Source organism: Heterodontus francisci, chromosome 34 (assembly GCF_036365525.1).
Source record: "Heterodontus francisci isolate sHetFra1 chromosome 34, sHetFra1.hap1, whole genome shotgun sequence".
Classification (NCBI taxonomy): domain Eukaryota; kingdom Metazoa; phylum Chordata; class Chondrichthyes; order Heterodontiformes; family Heterodontidae; genus Heterodontus; species Heterodontus francisci.
This window is the reverse complement of record NC_090404.1, coordinates 42,663,647-42,686,817: the sequence shown is the minus strand read 5'-3', so window position 1 is coordinate 42,686,817 and position 23,171 is coordinate 42,663,647. Positions and strand designations below refer to the sequence as shown.

Below are 23,171 nucleotides of genomic sequence, written 5' to 3'. Positions count from 1 at the left end.
TTTAACAAATGTTGACAATCCAGAAACTTGACGATAAGTGGGGTCCTTTTTCTTACTTTGGGCTGAGATAATCACCTGAACGAAGCAGAAAGCAAAACCAGGTGCACGACAGCTTTTCCAGATAATCTTAAGCAATGTCAAACCACACGTTAAAAAAAGATGGCCAGATTTATACTCCTTATCTTCCAGCACTATGGTGTAAAAGACAGCTTCACACAGACTCCAGGTTTACAGTGTGACTGGGGCAGTAGACAGTGAAAATGGAGATGAACAATGAATGGAATTCAGCCACACACCTGAGCAAACCGATAAGTGGAAATTCCAGATCACTTCAGTTGCTGCAATGCACAGGACATATGACGTTTAGACAACTCATGCTCAGTGCAGGACATTCACATTCAGTAACCAGTTTGTACAGTGTTTTCAGAAATTACTTTGTTTGTGCACAGCAGTGTGTGTCTAAACATACAAATTAGGAGCAGTAGTCGGCCACTCAGCCCTTCAAGCCTGCTCTGTCATTCAATAAGTTCATGTCTGAACTGATTACTCCACATTTCCACCTACCCCCGATAACCTTCCACCTCCTTGCTTATCAAGAATCTATCTACCTCTGTCTTCAAAATGCTCAAATGTAAATGGAACCAAGTTTCAAATTCCTATTGACAGACCAATGTTTTTGCTGCAGACCAGCGAATTGCCAGCTACTGATCCTGCACCATTAATTTTAAGCCATGTCAAATGAGCTGTGTCAGTTCTCCGGTGGTCTCTGCTAAGATATCCCATGAAGGCAAAAACAAATATTGGGAATTGGTCTGTGTCCTTTTTGGAAATTTACAGAACACTAACACACAGAAGTTGTGGAGGAGTATGCACATCCACCCACTTACTATCCTGCTTCAAGTTCCTTTCCACCGAATCTAAACAATAAACACAACTTAAAAACAGGTAAAAAGACCACCGAGCAGTTTTGTATTTGGTCAACTTTTAAAAAAGAACATCAGAACTGATTGCTTTAATTTTTGTCAAAGCCGGTCACGGTCGGAAAGGGAGAACCTATTGTTGGATTTCCAAAATCCCAATGTTGGAAATCTGCTGTTTCATGGACATTTCTCAGCCCTGAGTTACTTGTGAACTCGCTGGTGTGTCAGCAGGTTGGATGAAATAGTGAATCTCTTCTCACACTCTGGCCTCTCACCAGTGTGAACTCGCTGGTGTTGTCACAAGATGGGATGGAGTAGTGAATCCCTTCCTACACTCTGAGCAGGTGAATGGCCTCTCCCCAGTGTGAACTCGCTGGTGTGTCAGCCGGTTGGATGAAGTTGTGAAACCCTTCCCACACTCAGAGCAGGAGAATGCCCTCTCTCGAGTGAGAGCTCGTTGGTGTGTCAGAAGATGGGATGAAGTAGTGAATCCCCTACTGTGTTCTGAACAGGTGAATGGCCTCTCCCCATTGTGAACTCGCTGGTGTCTGAGCAGGTGGGATGAAGTAATGAATCCTTTCCCACACACAGAGCAGATGAACAGTCTCTCTGCAGTGTGACTGCGCTGGTGTACAGTGAGTTCAGATGATTGCTTGAACCCAGCCCTTTAATAAGAACACCTAAACGGTCTCTCCTCAATGTGAACACGTTGATGGGACATCAGTTCAGTAGAACATTTGTAGCAATTTCCACAATCTGGACATTTCAAAGGTCTCTCCCCAGTATGAACTCGCTGGTGTTTCAGCAGGTAGGATGACTGAGTGAATCCCTTCCCACACTCAGAGCAGGTGAACAGCCTCTCCAGAGTGTGACTGCATGGATGGGTTTCCAGCACAAATGGATGATTCAATCCTTTCCACAGTTCCCATATTTACATGGTTTCTTCCCAGTGTGACTGCACTTGTGTTTCAACAGGCCCGATGATCGGCTGAAACCTCTTCCTCACACAGAACACGTGTACAGTTTCTCCCCACTGTGATCAGTGCTTTTTCCTTCCATGTTCAAAATCCAGTGATATTTGGGTTACGATAAATTGGGCAACTCCTTCAGAACCCGATAAAATGTTTGCTTTGCATTTCACAACTGCAAATCCTCCTCTTCTAAAACCCTGTGAAATTGCTTGAAAATGGAAAAAATGTCTGTGAGAGAAGCCACAAAAACACAAAGGCAGGTTGTGAAATGGAGCTGAATGAATCTGGTAATTCATGGGACTGGCAATAGGAAAAAGTGACCATGAAAGCTGCTGGATTGATGGACAACCCCATTTGGTTCAATAATGTCCTTCAGGGAAGGGAACCTGCCAACTCGTCTGGTCCTACACAAGACTCTGCCCTCTATAGGAGGAAGGAGGGAGAGGAGAGAAAAGGGAGGGAGGGAGGAGAAGAGGGTGATTTTATGTATGTACAATTGGACCAGAACTTTGACCATAACCTCCCAAACCCTCAACTTCCATCATCTAGAAGGACCAGGGTAGCAGGTGTATGTGAACACCATCACCTCAAAGTTCCCCTCCAAGTCACACACCATCCTGACTGTCTGACATCCAGTATTGGATGAACAGAAATTTCTTCCAATTAAAGATTGGGAAGTCTTCACTTCCTGCCACGAACTTCACTCCCTCGGCACCAACTTTATCCTTCTCCCTGGCAACTGTCTCAGGCTAAACCAGACCATTCATAACCTTAGTATCATATCTGATCCCAAGATGAGCTTCCAACTGCATATCAGCACCATCACTCAGACTGCCTAGTTCCACCTCAGTAACATCGCCAGACTTCGCCACTGTCTCAGCTCATCTGCCACTGAAACTTACATTCATGTATTTGTTACCTCTCAAATTGACTATTCTAACACATTCCTGGTCAGCATCACACATTCTACCCTCCATAAACTTTAGATCATCCAAAACTCTGCTGCCTGTGTCGTTACTCGAACCACGTCCTGTTCACCCATCACCACTGTGCTCACTGGCCTACACAGGCTCCAAGTTAAATAGCACCTCAATTTTAAAATCCTCATCCTTGCTTTCAAATCTCTCCATACCCTCACGCCTCACTATCTCTATAATCTCCTCCAGCTCTAGCAGACAGAGTTTCGAAACACTCAGCAACACAACTCCAGTGAAACATCCTCGGAGGAAAAGGGGGTGCAGTGTGTGATACAACTCACAAGGACCTTGTCCGCCGCCATCACTCACACTGCTTGGCATTGCGCTTCGGCGAAAAGCAGTTCGGCACTGCGCATTGTCATTGAAAATGACGAATCAAAGGGCATCGGAGGGAGCGGGGAAGATAAGCTGTGATTGAACATGAAACTGAATGCGGTGATTAAAGCGGCGATCAGGGGAGGGAGCAGGGACCTGGATGCGACCATTGAGGCGGTTTGGATTTAAGTCGTGTTTTGTGTCAATTTCAGCAGCGCCATCTTTACTCCTGTCAGCTGCTTGAGGCACAGTTGCGTTTCAGTCGATGAGGTTGCATTTGCGCATGTACCAGTGATGCAGCACCTATTTGGTTACGTTGCCAGCAAACGCGCCATTAATATATGTTTGCTGCTTTATACCATTTTATTTTTCTGAGTATGAACCATGAACTACCCGTCCATTCTCCGACTGGTAAATGGCAGCCTATACTGCCCAGAATGCACCGCGCGCAGAAATACGGCCGATCTCCACCCCAAGAACAGCAACACGCAGGCGTCAGAAGGCTCCGCCCCACGGTGTCCGCCTGTCTCCGCGGAGCATGCGCGGTGCCTCTCCCGGAAGCTGAGCGCAGCCTCGGTCACACCGAGTTTCAACGGCTCTCAGGCCCTGAATCAGAGCCGCCGGGTTCGGCGGACGTGCGGCGAGAACCCCGGGGGAAGGGAGGGGCCGCATTAAAGTGATGGTGCAGCGACTTCAGTCTCCGAGCCGCCATTTCCCAGTTTCTTCTCCCGTTTCCACCGAGTCAGGAAGCCTGTGAGTTGATTGGCTGGTAAGTTTTGTAACTTTGTTTCCCTTTCTCCAAAATTAGGAAGTTTGTCCAAGGAGCTGGAAATTAAACATTCCAGTTTTCATCAGAATAAGGGGCAGCTTCCTGAGATTTAACTGACACCAATAGAAGGGAAGTGAGTAGCCGGTGAGCCGTATTTTATTTTTAAGTATTGAGGTTTATTATTTATTTATTTAGAGATACAGCGAGTCTGTGCCGACCATCAACCAGCCATTTATATTAATCCTACATTAATCCCATATTCCTACCACATCCCCTCAATTCCCCCACCACCTACCTACACTCGGGGCAATTGACAATCGCCAATTTACCTATCAACCTGCAAATCTTTGGCTTTGGGAGGAAACCGGAGCACCCAGCAGAAACCCACGCGGTCACAGGGAGAACCCAGAATCGCTGGAGCTGTGGTGCTAACCACTGTGCCGCTGGTAGTAGCAAGTTTATTACCTAATAGCTGGAGCAATTGCAGGGCTGCTGCAACCTCTGCAGTGAACATCCTGTGCAATAGAAAATAGAAAACATAAAACATGGCAGGCTATAAATAAAGAGCGGGGCTCAACGCCCTTACTTAGCTGGTAGCGGAGCGACGACTGGTGGACATGTGAGGAAGCTGATCCAGAGCGGCGACAGGCTCCCTGTCTCTCTCGGTGTGCGCTGAGACTCGAAAGAGGGAAAAAAAGGACTTAGTGATATCACGGGAAATTTTCAAGGTGACGGAAAGCGTCATAGACGGGAGTTTTAGAGAAGTGGTTACACCCAAAGTGCAGGCAGATAGATGGGTGACCGCGAGAAGGGGCAGGCAGTCAGTGCAGGAATCCCCTGTGGCTATCCCCCTCTCGAACAAGTATACCGTTTTGGATACTGTTGGGGGAGGGGGGGGGGGGGTGACCTATCAGGGGAAAACAGCAGCAGCCAGAGCAGTGGCACCACGGTTGGCACTGTTGTTCAGCAAGGAGGGACAAAGTGCAGAAGAGTAATAGTTATAGGGGACTCTATAGTCAGGGGCACAGATAGGCGCTTCTGTGGACGTGAAAGAGACTCCAGGAAGGTATGTTGCCTCCCTGGTGCCAGGGTCAAGGATGTCTCTGAACGGACAGAGGGCATTCTGAAGGGGGAGGGTGAACAGCCAGAGGTTGTGTTACACATCGGTACCAATGACATAGGCAGGAAGAGTGATGAGGTCCTGCAGGGGGAGTTTAGGGAGTTAAATATTAAGTTAAAAAACAGGACCTCTAGGGTTGTAATCTCTGGATTACTCCCTGTGCCATGTGCCAGTGAGGCTAGAAATCGGAAGATAGTGCAGCTAAACACGTGGCTGAGCAGCTGGTGTAGAAGGGAGGGTTTCAGATATCTGGACCATTGGGCTCTCTTCAGGGAAAGATGGGACCTGTACAAGAAGGACGGGTTGCATCTAAACTGGAAGGGCACTAATATCCTGGCTGCAAGGTTTGCTAGTGTCATTCGGGAGGGTTTAAACTAGTGTGGCAGGGAGGTGGGAACCAGAGCAGTCGGACAGCTAGTGAAGTAAATGAGGAAGACATAGTAAATAAGGCCAGTGGGACTAAGAGGAAGAGCAGGCAGGGAGATGTTGTTGAGCACAGCGGGACTGGTGGTCTGAAGTGCATTTGTTTCAATGCGAGAAGTATAACAGGTAAGGCAGATGAACTTAGAGATTGGATTAGTACTTGGAAAGATGATGTTGTTGCTATTACAGAGACTTGGTTGAGGGAAGGGTAGGATTGGCAGCTAAATGTTCCAGGCTTTAGAAGCTTCAGGTGGGATAGAGGGGGATGTAAAAGGGGTGGGGGAGTTGCATTACTGGTTAAGGAGAATATCACAGCTGTACTGCGGGAGGACACCTCAGAGGGATCAGACAGTGAGGCAATATGGGTGGAGCTCAGGAATAGGAAGGGTGCAGTCACAATGTTGGGGGTTTACTGCAGGCCTCCCAACAGCCAGGGGAGGTAGAGGAGCAGATATGTAGACAGATTTTGGAAAGATGTAAAGGTAACAGGGTTGTAGGGGTGGGTGATTTTAACTTCCCCAATATTGACTGGGACTCACTTAGTGCTAGGGGCTTTGATGGGGCCGAATTTGTGAGGAGCATCCAGGAGGGCTTCTTGAAACAGTATGTAGATAGTCCAACTAGGGATGGGGCCATTCTGGATCTGGCATTGGGGAATGAGCCCGGCCAGGTGGTCGAAGTTTCAGTGGGGGAGCATTTCGGGAGCAGTGACCATAATTCCATAAGTTTTAAGGTACTTGTGGATAAGGATAAGAGTAGTCCTCGGGTGAAGGTGCTAAATTGGGGGAAGGCTAATTATAACAATGTTAGGCAGGAACTGACGAATTTAGTTTGGGGGCGGCTGTTTGAGGGTAAATCAACATCTGACATGTGGGAGTCTTTCAAACGTCAGCTGATTAGAATCCAGGACCAGCATGTTCCTGTGAGGAAGAAAGACAAGTTTGGCAAGTTTCGGGAAGCTTGGATAACACGGGAAATTGTGAGCCCAGTCAAAAAGAACAAGGAAGCATTTGTAAGGGCTGGAAGGCTAGGAACAGACGAAGCACTTGAGGAATATAAAGATAGTAGAAAGGAACTTAAGCAAGGAGTTAGGAGGGCGAAAATGGGTCATGAAAAGTCATTGGCAAACAGGATTACGGAAAATCCCAAGGCTTTTTATGCATATATAAAGAGCAAGAGGGTAACCAGGCAAAGGGTTGGCCCACTCAAGGACAGAGATGGGAATCTATGCGTGGAGCCAGAGGAAATGGGTGAGGTGCTAAATGAGTACTTTGCATCAGTATTCACCAAGGAGAAGGAATTGGTGGATGATGAGCACAGGGAAGGGAGTGCAGATAGTCTCAGTCATCTCATTATTAAAAAGGAGGAGGTGTTGGGTGTCTTGCAAAGCATTAAGGTGGATAAGTCCCCAGGGCCTGATGGGATCTACCCTAGAATACTGAGGGAGGCAAGGGAAGAAATTGCTGGGACCTTGACAGAACTCTTTGCATCCTCATTGGCTAAAGGTGAGGTCCCAGAGGACTGGAGAATAGCCAATGTTGTTGCTTTGTTTGAGAAGGGTGGCAAGGATAATCCAGGAAATTATAGGCCGGTGAGCCTTACGTCAGTGGAAGGGAAGCTATTAGAGAGGATTCTTCGGGACAGGATTTGCTCCCATTGGAAACAAATGAATTTATTAGCGAGAGGCAGCATGGTTTTGTGAAGGGGAGATCGTGTCTTACTAATTTGATTGAGTTTTTTGAGGAAGTGACGAAGATGATTGATGAAGGAAGGGCAGTGGATGTTGTCTATATGGACTTTAGTAAAGCCTTTGACAAGGTCCCGCATGGCAGACTGGTGCAAAAGGTGAAGTTACACTGGATCAGAGGTGAACTGGCAAGATGGATACAGAACTGGCTCAGTCACAGAAGACAGAGGGTAACAGTGGATGGGTGTTTTTCTGAATGGAGGGATGTGACTAGTGGTGTTCCGCAGGGATCAGTGCTGGGACCTTTGCTGTTTGTAGTATAGAAAAATGATTTGGAGGAAAATGTAGCTGGTCTGATTAGTAAGTTTGCGGACGACACAAAGGTTGGTGGAGTTGCGGATAATGATGAGGATTATCAGAGGATACAGCAGGATATAGATCGGTTGGAGACTTGGGCGGAGAAATGGCAGATGGTGTTTAATCAGGACAAATGTGAGGTAATACATTTTGGAAGGTCTAATGCAGGTGGGAGGTATACAGTAAATGGCAGAACCCTTAGGAGTATTGACAGCCAGAGAGATCTGGGCTTACAGGTCCACAGGTCACTGAAAGTGGCAACGCAGGTGGATAAGGTAGTCAAGTAGGCATATGGCATGCATGTCTTCATCGGTCGGGGCATCGAGTATAAAAATTGGCAAGTCATGCTGCAGCTGTACAGAACTTTAGTTTGGTCACACTTAGAATATTGTGTGCAATTCTGGTCACCACACTACCAGAAGGACGTGGAGGCTTTGGAGAGGGTACAGAGGAGGTTTACCAGGATGTTGCCTGGTCTGGAGGGCATTAGCTATGAGGAGAGGTTGGAAAAACTCGGATTGTTTTCACTGGAACGATGGAGGTGGAGGGGCGACATGATAGAGGTTTACAAAGTTATGAACGACATGGACAGAGTGGATAGTCAGAAGCTTTTTCTCAGGGTGGAAGAGGCAGTTACTAGGGAACATAGGTTGAAGGTGCAAGGGGCAAAGTTGAGAGGGGATGTGCGAGGCAAGTTCTTTACACAGAGGGTGGTGAGTGCCTGGAACTTGCTGCCAGGGGAGGTGGTGGAAGCAGATACGATAGCGACGTCTAAGAGACATCTTGACAAATATATGAATAGGAAGGGAATAGAGCGATATGGGCCCCGGAAGTGCAGAAGATGTTAGTTTCGGCAGGCATCAAGATTGACGCAGGCTTGGAGGGCCGAATGGCCTGTTCCTGTGCTGAACTGTTCTTTGTTCTTTGTTTGTGATTGGTTGGGTAATTAACAACTGTTAGTCAATTTAATTAGCTTTAAAAAATAAGGGGAAAGTTGTTTTTTGTTTAAAAAAAAGACCTCGAGTGATAAAGTGAGTTCTCAGAGTGTGTTTTTCTTCAATTAGAGTAATTTAGATTGTCGTGGGTAGTGTTTGGAGTAGAACAAGCCTCTAGTGTAATTAATATTTTTTAAAGGGAGTAACTAATTAATCTAAAGGTAAGTCATGGCAGGAAAGCTCAGCCCCGTGATATGCTCCTCTTGCGCTATGTGGGAAATCAGAGATGCTTCCAGTGTCCCTGATGACCATGTGTGCAGGAAGTGGATCCAGCTGCAGCTACTGACTACCCGCATTATGGAGCTGGAGCTGCAGGTGGATTCACTGTGGAGCATCCGCGATGCTGAGGACGTCATGGATAGCACCTTTAGAGAGGTGGTCACACTGCAGGTAATGGCTGCACAGGCAGAAATGAGATGGGTGACCACCAGATGGAGTAGTAGGCGCAGGCAGGTAGTGCAGGAGTCCCCTGTGGCCATCCCCCTCTCAAACAGATAGACCACTTTGGATACTGTTGGGTGGAATGACCTCCCAGGGGAAAGCAGCAACAGCCAAGTTTGTGGTACCACGCATGGCTCTGCTGCACAGCAGGGGAGGAAAAGGACTGGAAGAACTATACTGATAATGGATTCTATCGTAAGGGATACAGATAGGCATTTCTGTGGCCACAAACGTGACTTCAGGATGGTATGTTGCCTCCCTGGTGCGAGGGTCAAGATAGTCACGGAATGGCTGCAAGACATTCTGAAAGGAGGGGGGGGGGGGGGTGAATAGTCAGAGGTCGTGGAACACATCGGTACCAACGACGGAGGTAAAAAGAGGATGAAGACCTGAAACAAGAATTTAGGGAGCTAGGTAGCAGATTAAAAAGCAGGACCTCAAAGGTTGTAATCTCTGGATTACTCCAGTGCCACATGCTAGTGAGTATAGGAATAGGAGGATAGAGCAGATGAATGCGTGGCTGAAGAGATGGTGCAGGAGGGAGGGCTTTAGCTTCCTGGATCACTGGGTCTGTTTCTGGCAAAGGTGGGACTTGTCCAAGTTGGACGAACATCCTTGCTGGGAGGTTTACGAGTGCTGTTGGGGGCAGTTTCAACACATTTGGCAGAGGAATGGGATACAGAGTGGAGGTATAGGAGTGGGTGATGCTCAGTCAAATCTCGAAGAGAAACTGAGTCAGTCTGTTAGGCAGAGCAAATATAGACCTGTTAAGGCACAAGTGACAAATGCAAGGCTGGATTGCATTTATTTTAATGCAAGACAGATGAATTGAGGGCGTTGATTAGCACATGGGATTATGATATAGTTGCTATCACAGAGATGGTTGAGGGAAGGGCAGGACTGGCAGCTCAATATTCCAGGGTATAGAATCTTCAGGTGTGACAGGAGAAGGGATAAAAGAGGCGGTCGCATTGCACTGTTGATCAAGGAGTCAATTACTGCAGTTTCTTTGTTTTCTTTCTTCTTTTGGGCCTCCTTATCTCGAGAGACAATGGATACGCGCCTGGAGGTGGTCAGTGGTTTGTGAAGCAGCGCCTGGAGTGGCTATAAAGGCCAATTCTGGAGTGACAGGCTCTTCCACAGGTGCTGCAGAGAAATTTGTTTGTCGGGGCTGTTGCACAGTTGGCTCTCCCCTTGCGCCTCTGTCTTTTTTCCTGCCAACTACTAAGTCTCTTCGACTCGCCACAATTTAGCCCTGTCTTTATGGCTGCCCGCCAGCTCTGGCGAATGCTGGCAACTGACTCCCACGACTTGTGATCAATGTCACACGATTTCATGTCGAGTTTGCAGACGTCTTTATAGCGGAGACATGGACGGCCGGTGGGTCTGATACCAGTGGCGAGCTCGCTGTACAATGTGTCTTTGGGGATCCTGCCATCTTCCATGCGGCTCACATGGCCAAGCCATCTCAAGCGCCGCTGACTCAGTAGTGTGTATAAGCTGGGGGTGTTGGCCGCTTCAAGGACTTCTGTGTTGGAGATATAGTCCTGCCACCTGATGCCAAGTATTCTCCGAAGGCAGCGAAGATGGAATGAATTGAGACGTCGCTCTTGGCTGGCATACATTGTCCAGGCCTCGCTGCCGAAGAGCAAGGTACTGAGGACACAGGCCTGATACACTCGGACTTTTGTGTTCCGTGTCAGTGCGCCATTTTCCCGCACTCTCTTGGCCAGTCTGGACATAGCAGTGGAAGCCTTACCCATGCGCTTGTTGATTTCTGCATCTAGAGACAGGTTACTGGTGATAGTTGAGCCGAGGTAGGTGAACTCTTGAACCACTTCCAGAGCGTGGTCGCCAATATTGATGGATGGAGCATTTCTGACGTCCTGCCCCATGATGTTCGTTTTCTTGAGGCTGATGGTTAGGTCAAATTCATTGCAGGAAGACGCAAACCTGTCGAAGGAGGGATGATATCTGAGAAGGTTCTTCAAATGAGGCCAGATGAGTAGAACTTGAAAACAAAAAGGGGGCAATCACTTGGCTGGGAGTGTACTGCAGGCCTCCAAACAGTCAGGGAGAGATAGAGGAGCAGAGATGTAGGCAAATCTCAGAGAGGTGTAAAAATAATGGAGTAATAATAGGGGATTTCAACTTACCTGATATCAACTGGGATGGTCTGAGTGTAAAAGACTTAAAGGGGGCGGAGTTCTTAAAATATATACAGGAGACTTTTTTGAGCCAGTACCGAGAAAGTGCAACAAGGAAAGGCGCAGTACTGGACCTAATCCTAGGGAATGATGCTGGACAAGTGGTAGAAGTGTCAGTGGGGGAGCATTTCGGGGATAGTGACCATAACTCTAAGAAAAAGACAAAGGCGGGCTGGAAATAAAAGTACTGAATTGGGGGAAGGCCGAGTTCAATATGATAAAACAGGATCTGGCCAAAGTGGACTGGGAGCAGCTACTTGTAGGAAAGTCTGCATCAGACCAGTGCGAGTCATTCAAAGAGGAAATAGTGAGGGTTCAGAGGCAACATGTACCCGTAAAGGTGAAGGGTAGGACCAACAAGTCCAGGGAACCCTGGATGTCAAGGGATATAGAGGATTGGATCAGAAAAAAAAAAGGAGGCTTATGCCAGATTCAAAGTGCTGAAAACAGCAGAGGACCTGGAGGAGTATAGAAAGTGTAGTTTGGGGGGTGGGGGAGGGGGGGGGGGGTACAAAAAAAAGTAATTAGGAGAGCAAAGAGGGGGCATGAAAAAACACTGGCAGGCAAGATCAAGGAAAACGCTAAGGCATTTTCTAAGTATATTAAGGGCAAGAGGATAAGCAGTGAAAGAGTGGGGCCCATTAGGGACCAAAGTGCCAATCTGTGTGTGGAGCCGGAGGACATAGGTGAGGTTTTAAATGATTACTTTGCATCTGTGTTCACTACGGAGAAGGATGATGTAGGTGTAGAGATCAGGGAGGGGGATTGTGATACACTTGAACATATTAGCATTGAAAGTGAGGAAGTATTAGCTGTTTTAGCGGGCTTAAAAGTGGATAAATCCCCACTCCCAGATGAGATGAATCCCAGGCTGTTATGTGTGGCAAGGGAGGAGAGAGCAAGGGCTCTGACATAAATTTTCAGATCCTCTCTGGTCACAGGAGAGGTACCAGAGGACTGGAGGACTACGAATGTGGTGCCATTATCAAGAAGGGTAGCAGGGATAAACCAGGTACTTGCAGGCCAGTGAGTCTAACATCAGTGGTTGGGAAAACATTGGAAAAAATTCTGAGGGACAGGATTAATCTCCACTTGGAGAGGCAGGGATTAATCAGGGATAGTCAGCATGGCTTTGTCAGGGGGAGATCGTGTCTAACTAACTTGATTCAATTTTTCAAGGCAGTGACTAGGTGTGTAGATGAGGGTAAAGCAGTTGATGTAGTCTGCATGGATTTCAGTAAGCTTTTGATAAGCTCCCACATGGGAGAGTGGTTAAGAAGGTCAGAGCCCATGGGATCCAGGGCAATTTGGCAAATTGGATCCAAAATTGGCTTAGTGGCAGGAGGCAGAGGGTGATGGTCGAGGGTTGTTTTTGCGAGTGGAAACCTGTGACCAGTGGTGTACAGCAGGGATCGGTACTGGGACCCTTACTGTTTGTAGTGTACATTAATGATTTAGATGTGAATATAGGAGGCATGATAAGTAAATTCGCAGTTGACATGAAAATTGGTGGTGTCGTAAATAGTGAGGAGGAAAGCCTTAGATTACAGGATGATATAGATGGGCTGGTAAGATGGGCAGAGCAGTGGCAAATGGAATTTAATCCTGAGAAGTGTGAGGTGATGCATTTTGGGAGGGCTAACAAGGCAAGGGAATATACAATGGATGGTAGGACCCGAGGAAGTACAGAGGGTCAGAGGGACCTTGGTGTACTTGTCCATAGATCACTGAAGGCAGCAGCACAGGTAGATAAGGTGGTTAGGAAGGTATAAGGGATACTTGTATCAACTAGCCGAGGCATAGAATATAAGTTCAGGGAGGTTATGATGGAACTGTAAAAAATGCTAGTGAGGACACAGCTGGAGTACTGTGTACAGTTCTGGGCACCACACCACAGGAAAGATGTGACTGCACTGGAGAGGGTGCAGAGGAGATTCGCCAGGATGTTGCCTGGGCTGGAGCATTTCAGCTCTGAAGAGAGACTGGATAGGCTAGGGTTGTTTTCCTTCGAGCAGCGAAGTCTGAGTGGGGACATGATTGAGGTATATAAAATTATGAGGAGCATAGATCAGGTCGGCAGGAAGAAACTTTGTCAGCTGAGGCATAGAATATAAGAGCAGAGAGGTTATGGTGGAACTGTATAAAACGCTAGTTAGGCCACAGCTGGAGTACTGTGTACAGTTCTCGGAACCACACTGTAGGAAGGATGTGATTGCACTGGAGAGGGTGCAGAGAAGTATCACAAGGATGTTGCCTGGTCTGGCACATTTCAGGTATGAAGAGAGACTGAAAAGGCTGGGGTTGTTTTCATTAGAGCAGAGAAGGCTGAAGGGGGACATGATTGAGGTATTCAAATTTATGAGGGGCATTGATAGGTTAGATAGGAAGAAACTTTTTCCCTTCGTGGAGGTGTCAATAACCAGGAGACATTGATTTTAAGGTAAGGGGCAGGAGGTTTAGAGAGGATTTGTGGGGGAAAAAAAAGTTTCACCCAGAGGGTGGTTGGAATCTGAAAAGCACTGCCTGAAGAGGTGGTAGAGGCCGGAACCCTCACAACATTTAACAAGTATTTAGATGAGCACTTGAAACACCATAGCAGACAAGACTATGGGCCAAGTGCTGGAAAATGGGATTAGAATAGTTAGGTGCTTGATGACCGGCACGGACACGATGGGCCGAAGGGCCTGTTTCTGTGCTGTCTAACTCTCTGACTCTATTTACAGCACAGGAGGAGGCCATTCCGCCCATTGTATCTGTTCATCCCACTTTCCAGTTGTTACGACCTCACAGATTGTCAATATGAAAAATATGAGATATGAATCCCCAGACCACACTAATAAATTACACAAGATTTCACATTTTAAGTCTTTTGTTCAAATAACTAAACTAAAAGAAATCCACAATTAACTAAATAGCACTTTGATTGTAAATTGTGGTGTCAGCTATTTACAAAGATATTTTCTTTACTTATTCAACACTTGACTATCTCACACCACACTGATACATTACACAGTCCTTTTTGATGACAAAAGCCTTTGCGGTTACGAGTCCCAAATTCCTGCCAATGGTGGGGCTGCTCCGACCTCTGGAATGCACATCCTGTGTAATGTGCCAACTCCAGATAACCATTAGTGTAGGAAGTATCATTGGGGGAGGTGGTGACATCGGGGTAATGTCACTGGAACATGGGTTCGAATCCCACCACGGCAGATGGTGACATTTAAATTCAATTAATAAATCTGCAATTAAAAAGCCATCTGGTTCATGAGATGGGAAATCTGCTGTCCTTACCTGGTCTGGCCTACATGTGACTCCAGATCCACAGCAATGTGGCTGACTCTGAAATGCCCTCTGAAATGGCCGAGCGAGCCTCTCAGTTGTCAAGGGCAGTTTGGGATGGACAATAAATACTGGCCGAGCCAGCAACACCCACATCACATGGATGAAGATAAAACAAGTTGCAGCAGCTCGAGCTCTGGTTTTCGGAGCATGAACTGCAGCTGGTGTCACTGCGGTGCAACCATGAGGTGAGAGATTTGTGGACAGCACGTTTATAGATATGGTCACCCTGCAGCTTAAGAGTATGCAGGGAGAGAGGCAATGGGTGGCCAACTGACAGTCAAGAAGAAACAGGCAGGGAATGCAGGAGACCCCTGAGTGCATCTCACTCTCCAACCAGTATTCAGTTCTGAATACTGATGAAAGTGATGGTTCATCTAAGGAGTGCAGCCAGAGTCAAGGCCATGGCAGCACAGTTGGATCAGCTTCACAGAGGGTCACGAAGCTGACTGACTGAGCAATAGTGATAGGAGATTTGATAGGGGAATACACAGGCGTTTCTGCAGCCGCAGACGTGAATCCAGGCTGGTGTGTGGCCTCCCTCAGGACAATGTACAGCAGGGTGCATGTACAGTCATCCTGGGCCAGGAAGCAGGAGGAGAGAATGTTGTGAATTTCTATCCTGGACTGACAGTGATGGTTTTTGTTAACTCCTTTTACAGGGGCTTAGAAGCAGGGGATATGCAGATGGGGAATCTCGAGCCAAACATCACATCAAGATCTGACAGAGTCACATTAGGACCTGAATATCATCGGCCTTTGAATGTGGAAGGAGAAAGGTTTGTCTGTTCTGTCTGTGGGAAAAGATTTCAGGTATCAGTGAGAGTGGAAAAGCACTGAGATACACAAAGCCCTGGTTAGACCACACCTGGAATATTGTGTTCAGTTCTGGGCCCCACACCTTCGGAAGGATATAATGGCCTTGGAGGGAGTGCAGTGTAGATTTACCTGAATGACACTTGGACTCCAAGGGTTAAATTATGAGGAGAGATTACACAAATGAGTCACAGAGTCATTACAGCACAGAAGGAGGACATTGATCTTTTTGATTCCATCCCAGCTCTCTGGAGAACAATCCAGTCAGTCCCATTCCCCCACTCTATCCCCGTCGTCGTGCAGGTTTATTTGCCTCAAGTGCCCATCTAATTTCCTTTTGTAATCATTGATCGTCTCCACTTCCACCACCCTCGTAGGCAGTGAGTTCCAGGTCATTATCATTCACTGTGTAAAAAAACTGCTTCCTCACATCCCTCCTGTATCTCAAAACCTGAATCTGTGTCCACTAATCCTTGTATCATCAGCTAATGGGAACAGCTTTTCTTGGTCTGCCTTATCTAAACCTGTCATCATTTTCAACACCTCTATCAGATCTTCCCTCAATCTCCTTTGCTCCAAGGAGAACAACACCAGCTCCTCTAACCTAACCTTGTAGTTAAATTCTCTCATCTCAGAAACCATTCTGATAAATCTCTGCACCCTCTCAAGGACCTTCACATCCTTCCTAAAGTGTGGTGACCAGAACTGGATGCAATACTCTGGTTGTGGCCTAACCAGAGCTTTATAAATGTTCAGCATAACTTCCTTCCTTTTGTGTTCAATACCTCTATTTATGAGGCCCAAGATCCCATTTGCTTTGCCAGCTGTTCCCTCAACACATCCTTCCACTTTCAGTGATCTCTGCACATGAACCCTCAGGTCCCTCTATCCCTGCAAACTCTTTAGAACTGTCCCATTAAGTGTTTGTTGCCTCTCCCTATTCCTTCTGCCAGAATGATTCACCTCACTGTGAGGGTTGTAGTCCCTGGAATTCAGAAGATTAAGGGGTGATTTGATCAAAGTTTTCAAGATATTAATTGAAACTGATAGGGTAGATAGAGAGAAACTCTTCTCCATCACCTGCAGTACTCGGCAGCATCGTCTATAACATAGAGCCAGAACTTTCATTCATCCACCCCTGGGCCCAGTGAACCTGAGCATTAATGCACCCAGGCTGAATGTACACAGAATTACAGCCCAGAAACAGGCCGTTCAGCCCCTCTAGTCTGTGCTGCTGTTTATAATCCACATGAGCCTCCTCCCAATCTAATTACATCATCCCACCCTGCCCCCACATCCCTCTATTCCCTTCTCCCTCATAAATGTATTGAGCATCCCCTTAAACACATCATTGTTATCACCTTCATCCACTCCACATGGCAGTGAGTTCCACATTCTCACCACTCTCTGAGTAGAGAAATTCCTCCTAAGTTCTCTATTTGACCTGTTAATGTCTGTATTATATTGCTGCCCCCTTGTTCTGACTCCCTGATAATTTTAAAGACCTCTATCAGATCTCCTCCTCGTCTTCTCTTTTCCAGAGAAAGGATCCCCAGCCTGCTCAATCTTGCTGGATAGTAACATCCTCTCTGGTGACATCTTTGTAAATCTATTCTGCACTTTCTTCAGTCTTCAATATCCTTTTTTAATCTGGAGACCAGAACTGCTCACAGTCCTTCTAAGTGAGGTTCTCTATAAATGTAACATTCCCTCCCTCCTGTTACATTGTATTCCTCGAGAAAAGAACATCAGCTCTTTCTTTGCTCTCTTATCCACTTGTGTTGCTCCTTTTCGTGATTTATGTGACTCTGTTCCCAGATCTCTTTGCTCCTCTGCTCCATTTAAGTTCTTACATTCTAACCAATAACTGGCCTCCTTATTCCTCCTCCCACAATGAACCAGCTCACATTTCACTATGTTGAATTTCATTTCCCATTTATCTGTCCAGTCTGCCAGCCTGTTTATGTCTTCCTGGATTTCAATGCACTCCTCCACATTATTAGTTCTATCATCCAGTTTGGTGTCAACTACAAGTTATGAAAACATCCCTCTAATTCCTGAGTCCAAATGTGGGTGAAGAACAGAATTCCCAGTGTACTTCACACTATAGTTGATGTCCTGGGCACTCGGGTTTCTGTATAATTTATTTAATAATTTTCTCCATTGTCTCTCTGGCCCTGATCTCAATGGGATGACACAAAATCATCCATTCAATATTTGGAGCTTTCAGTGGAGGATTCATTACCCAGGACTCCCGTGATAAGGGTCAGTCCCTTTTCAATGACCACAGGGGCCCGGTGTATTGGCATGGGATCGAACTGTGCACTGAGCATGTCCAGCGTAGGTAATGGAGATGGACTGAGATGGACCAGGTGGATCGGGAGGCGAGAGGAGATTGTGGGTACAGGGGAGGAATTGGAGCCGTGGGTGGGCTGGGAGGCTTTATATGCACCTGGGGTAGGCCAAGAGGCCCTGTGTTTACCTCATGGTGACAGGCCCGGGGGAGAGGGGTCACTGGCCGCCATCTTGGACAGGGCGGGGTCAGGGTGCAAGCACAGCCATCTTGGTGAAGGCACAGAGAGCAAACAGGACCTGACAAACTGTTTCCAACTGGGTCCGAGTGCCCAGGAGATGGAGCATACTGGACAATAGGGTTTTCAGCAGCTTCACCCACTCTCAGGCTGCATGTGATGTTTGCAGCCTTGAAGAGTCCATGGGCCATGTATATATTCACTGTGAGAGGTTACAGCCCCTGTATCGTTACCCGAAGGGGCTGCTTCTCAACTTAGAATCCTGGAAATTTACAGTACGGAAGGAGGCCATTCGGCCCATCGTGTCCTCGTTGGCTGACAAGGAGCCATCCAGCCTAATCCCGCTTTCCAGCTCTTGGTCCATAGTGTGATGATCCTGTATTTGTTTTTCTAGGAAGAATGCAGTGTGCCTTTAAGGCTGGAAAAGGAACAGTACTGCTTTAAGGCAACAAGCTCCAGAGACTGAGTCGAAGAATGTATTCTCGTTGCCCCGGGATACAGCCACTCAGACTGAAGATCGAGAGATGCATTGTTTCCAATTGACATTTGAAACTAGTTGAAAAAGTAGCATTTGAGACACCGTTAACAGAGACAGACATAGATTGTCATCCAGCATATACTGAAGGAAAAGAGAGCTCTCTCTTGGTTTATTTAAACCCTATTTATTATACTCTCAGAATTCTGATGTCAAGCCAGATTAATTTCGAAAAAAAAATATCCAATTCCTTTAACTACTGAACTGTAATTGTTGAAATTTATCGCTGGAGAAGAACAGCATCAATTCAACTGCTGAACTAGACTGTGGACTGTTCTACTGTTGAAGAAACTTTTATTTTCTCCCCCCATCACACGGCTGTGAGGACTTCAAGCAACATTGGACTATTCCATTTAGGAAGATTTCACTTCGGCAGGAGCATAAATATGCAAAGTCACTATTTTTTCTGTTTTAACTGTTTATATGTTAGTAGTGTTTAAGAATTTAGTTTTTCTAATTAAACAGTTAATTTGTTGATCTAAAGACACCTGGTTTGGTTAGCCTTATTCGGGGGTTAATAGATGGTACAATTTGGCTGGATCTTTAATTTGGAATGTTTAAAATGTCAGGCGATCTGTGAGGGACGGGACTGAATCAACAGTGCGTTTCTCCCACCACTATCAAAATTGTATATTTTGACTGGGGGGCTTTGACTTGAGCGGTCGGTCGTAATAATACCCTTGTAGTTTAGGGCACTTCACGTGCATATCCAAGTACTTTTTTAATTGTTGTGAGGGTTTCTGCCTTTCCCACCCTCCCAGGCAGTGAGTTGCAGATCCCCACCACCCTCTGTCTGAAAACATTTCCCCTCAAATCCCTTTTAAATTTCCTACCTCTTTCTCTAAATCTATGCCCCTGGTTATGGACCCCTCAGCCAAGGGGAATAGGTCCTTCCTATCCACTCTATTTAGACCCATCATCATTTTCTACACTTCAATTCGGTCTCCCCTCAGCCTCCTCTGTTCCAAAGAAAACAACCCTCACCTATCCAATATTTCCTCAGAACGAAAATTCTCCAATCCAGCGAACATCCTTGGAAATCTCCTCTGTATTTTCTCTAATATAGCCACATCTTTCCGACAGTGCGGTGACCAGAACTGTACACAGTCCTCCAGTTGTGTCCAAACCAGTGTTTTATACATTTCCAACATAACCTCCATGCTCTTGTATTCTCTGCCTTGGTTAATAAAGGCAAGTATCTCTTACGCCTTATCTACCTGCCCAGCCATGTTCAGGGATCTATGAACATGCACTCCAAGGCCCCTCTGTTCCTTTATACTTCTCAATATCCTACCATTTATTGTGTATTCCCTTGCCTTGTTAGCTGTCTCCAAATGCATTACCTCACACTTCTCCGGATTGAATTCCATTTGTCACTATTCTGCCCACCTAACCAGTCCATTGATATCTTCCTGCAGTTTACAGCTTTCTTCTTCATTATCAACCACATGGTCAATTTTTGTTTCATCTGCAAACTTTTTAATCAAATCCCCTACATTCAAGTCCAAACCATTGATATATAGAACAAAAAGCAAAGGACCGAGTACTGATCCCTGCAGAACCTCACTGAAAACAGCCTTCCAGTCTCACAAACACTCATCAACCATTACTCTTTGCTTCCTGCCTCTAAGTCAATTTTGGCTCGAACTTGCTGTTTTGTGTTGGATCCCATGGGCTTGTCATTCATGACCAGTCTGCCTTGTGGGACCTTATCAATGGCCTTGGTTACAGTTTAACCCCATTCTCCTAATCTCTGGCCACTCGGTGTGGAGGTGGGGTGGGAAGGTTGGAGGATCTTTTCCTGGACCTGCTCTTGGGCCTGGCTAAAACACCACCCACACCCACAGCCCTTTCGATGACCTGCCCTTCCAAAACCCCCCAGTCCCCCCAATGCCCTCCTCACCCTCACCTCATCCACCCCAAACCCACCCAGGTTTGTATCTGTCTTGTATATTTAAACATTCAGTTCTCACCTTCTCCATCTCTCTCTCTCCCTCTCGCTCAGGCTGAGAAACAATGTGTAGGTCCAGGATGTACAGGGACTATGTTGGGAGTGGGGGTGTCAGTTTCGCTGCTGCCCTGTCTTCCGTGGTCTTGTCTGTGCCGGGGTGGCCTTCTGCAACCGGTGGACACCTCAGGATACAGAGTGTCTCATGGACACTGGGAGCAATGTTCTGGTTTAGTTGGGAACGTTCCCTTTGCTTCTGTTACAATTTGTTGCTTATTTTGGCTTCTTTTAGTTTGAATGGATCACATGTTTGGGGGAAACAAGAGAGGAAAGAATGTTCCATAGAAACTAGAACTGTCTGTTCTGAATTTCTATCCTGGACTGACAGTGCTGACTTTTGTAAACTCCTTTTACAGGGTATGAGAAGGGGAGGATTTACTGACGGGAAATTCAAACCAAACATCACATCAAGATCTGACGGAAACACTCGATTCATCAGGACCTGAATATCATCGGCCTTTGAATGTGGAAGGAGAAATGTTTGTCTGTTCTGCCTGTGGGAAAAGATTTCAAACATCAGTGTGACTGGAAAAGCACCGAGACGCACACACACCCGAGTGAGAGTGTTCCAGTGACTGACTGTGGAAAGAGCTTTAACCAGTTCCACAGCCTGAAAAAACATCACACCATTCACAACGGGGAGAATCCGTACACGTGTTCTGTGTGTGGATGAGGCTTCAATTGATCATCCAACCTGGAGAGACACAAGGACACCCTCGCCATGGAGAAACCATGGAAATGTGGGGACTGTGGGAAGGGATTCGGTTCTCCATCAAAGCTGGATATTCATTAACTCAGTCACACTGGGGAGAGGCCGTTCACCGGCTCCGTGTGTGGGACGGGATTCACTGTTATCCCACCTGCTGACACACCAGCAAGTTCACACTGGGGAGAGGCCGTTCACCGGCTCCGTGTGTGGGAAGGGATTCACTCAGTTATCCCACCTGCTGACACAGCAGAGAGTTCACAAGGGTAGGTTGGAGAAGTTGGGGTTATTCTCCTTGGAGCAAAGGAGATTGAGGAAAAATTTCATAGAAATGCACAAGATTCTGAGAGACTTTGATAAATTAGACAAAGAAAAACTGTTCCCATGAACTAATGGTACAAGAACTAGGGAACACAGATTGAAGGTTTTGAGTAAGAGTTGAAGCAGGAATGTGAGGAAGAACTTCTTCTGCAGCAAGTGGTTCTGACCTGGAACTTGCTGCCAATGTGTGTGGTGGAAGTGGAAATAATCAATGATTTTCAAAGGAAACTGGATGGTCACTTGAAGGAAATAAACTTGCAGGGCTGTGGGCTGATGTGGGGCAGTGGGACTGAGTGGATTGCTCCCTGGAGAGCTGACATGGAATTGATGGGCCAAATGGCCTTGTTCTGTGCTGTAAATGATGCTGTGTCTCTGTGACTGTGTTTTGAGACAGGATATCTCAGCTCTCCACCCAGGGATTCTCAGTATGAACAGGATTCGGAGTGGGGAGGACTCACTATCCATGGTTTACTGGAAATGTTCAAGGTCATATCAAAATTGAAGGAAAAGCAGATAATTGCACAAAGATGGGTGGCAGATCAGAATGTTGGACAGAATATAGAAAAACAGTAAAGAATGACTAAAAGATTGATAAGGAGTGCAGATTGTAAACAGAGTATGGAGGTATGTGTTTGCTGAGTGGTGAGTTCAGTGAAGGGGAGAGGAGGTGTTCCTTTTTTCTACTTTTTTGTCTTCCAGTATTTGGTTCTTGTTTCTGTGCAGTGAAAGGTGCTGGTTGGTTGAGTAACTGGTCACATATTCTACTTCTAAGTAGTCTGGTAAGTTAAGGTACGGCAGTGCAGCTTGGCTGAGTGCAATGCACAGCTTGTGACATGTGGGATGTCATGGACGCACCATGTGTCCCAGACAAACATATCTGCAGGAAGTGTCACCGGCTGCACAAGCTTGAGCTCTAGGGTTTGGAGCTCGAGCAGTGGCTGGAGTCACTGTGGTGCATCCACAATGCAGAGAACTACATGGATAGCAGGTTTAGGGAGGTGATCACACCACAGGTTAGAAGCATGCAGGAGGATAAGGAATGGGTAACCGACAGACAGTCTAAGAGAACCAGGCAGGTAGTGCAGGAGTCCCCTGATATGATCTCACTTGCTAATCGGTTTTCCATTTTGGATACTGGTGTGGGTGATGGTTCCTCAGAGGAGTGCAGACAGAGCCAAGTTTGTGGCTCCACAGGTGGCTCAGCTGCACAGGAGGGGAGGAGGAAGAGTGGAAGAACAGTAGTGATGGGGCTTCCATTAGTCAGGGGAACACAGAAGCCTTTCTGCAGCCGTAGATCGGACTCCAGGATGGTGTGTTGCCTCCCTGGTGCCAGGATCAAGGATGTCACGGTACGGCTACAGGTCATTGATCTGGGGGAAGGTGAACAGCCAGAGGTCGTGGTCCACGTTGGCACCATTAACATAGATGGAAAGGGTAAATGAGGTCCTGACAACAAATTTTAGGGAACTAGGAAGGAGATTAAAAAAGCAGGGCCTCAAAAGCAGTTATCTGAGGATTACTCCCACTCCCATGTGCAAGTGAGCAAAGTAATAAGAGAATTGACTGATTGAACAGGTGATTGGAGAACTGGTGTGGGAGGGAGGGCATCAGATTTCTGAGGCACTGGGACAGGTGGGACCTGTACAAGATGGACGGGTTGCATCGAAGCAGGAATGGGACTAATATCCTCACAGGGAGATTACTCGTGCTGTTGGGGAGGGTTTAAACTAGAT

At 46.7% G+C, this 23,171-nt stretch overlaps 1 long non-coding RNA gene across 1 annotated transcript; it reads left to right on the top strand.

Annotated features, from left to right (window-relative positions):
• The first annotated feature begins 3,737 nt into the window (after positions 1-3,737).
• Positions 3,738-18,886, top strand: LOC137349421 (uncharacterized). Its single transcript, XR_010969395.1, has 3 exons — positions 3,738-3,952; positions 15,184-15,300; positions 18,263-18,886. It is a non-coding gene; the product is annotated as an uncharacterized lncRNA (long non-coding RNA).
• Positions 18,887-23,171: the final 4,285 nt, after the last annotated feature.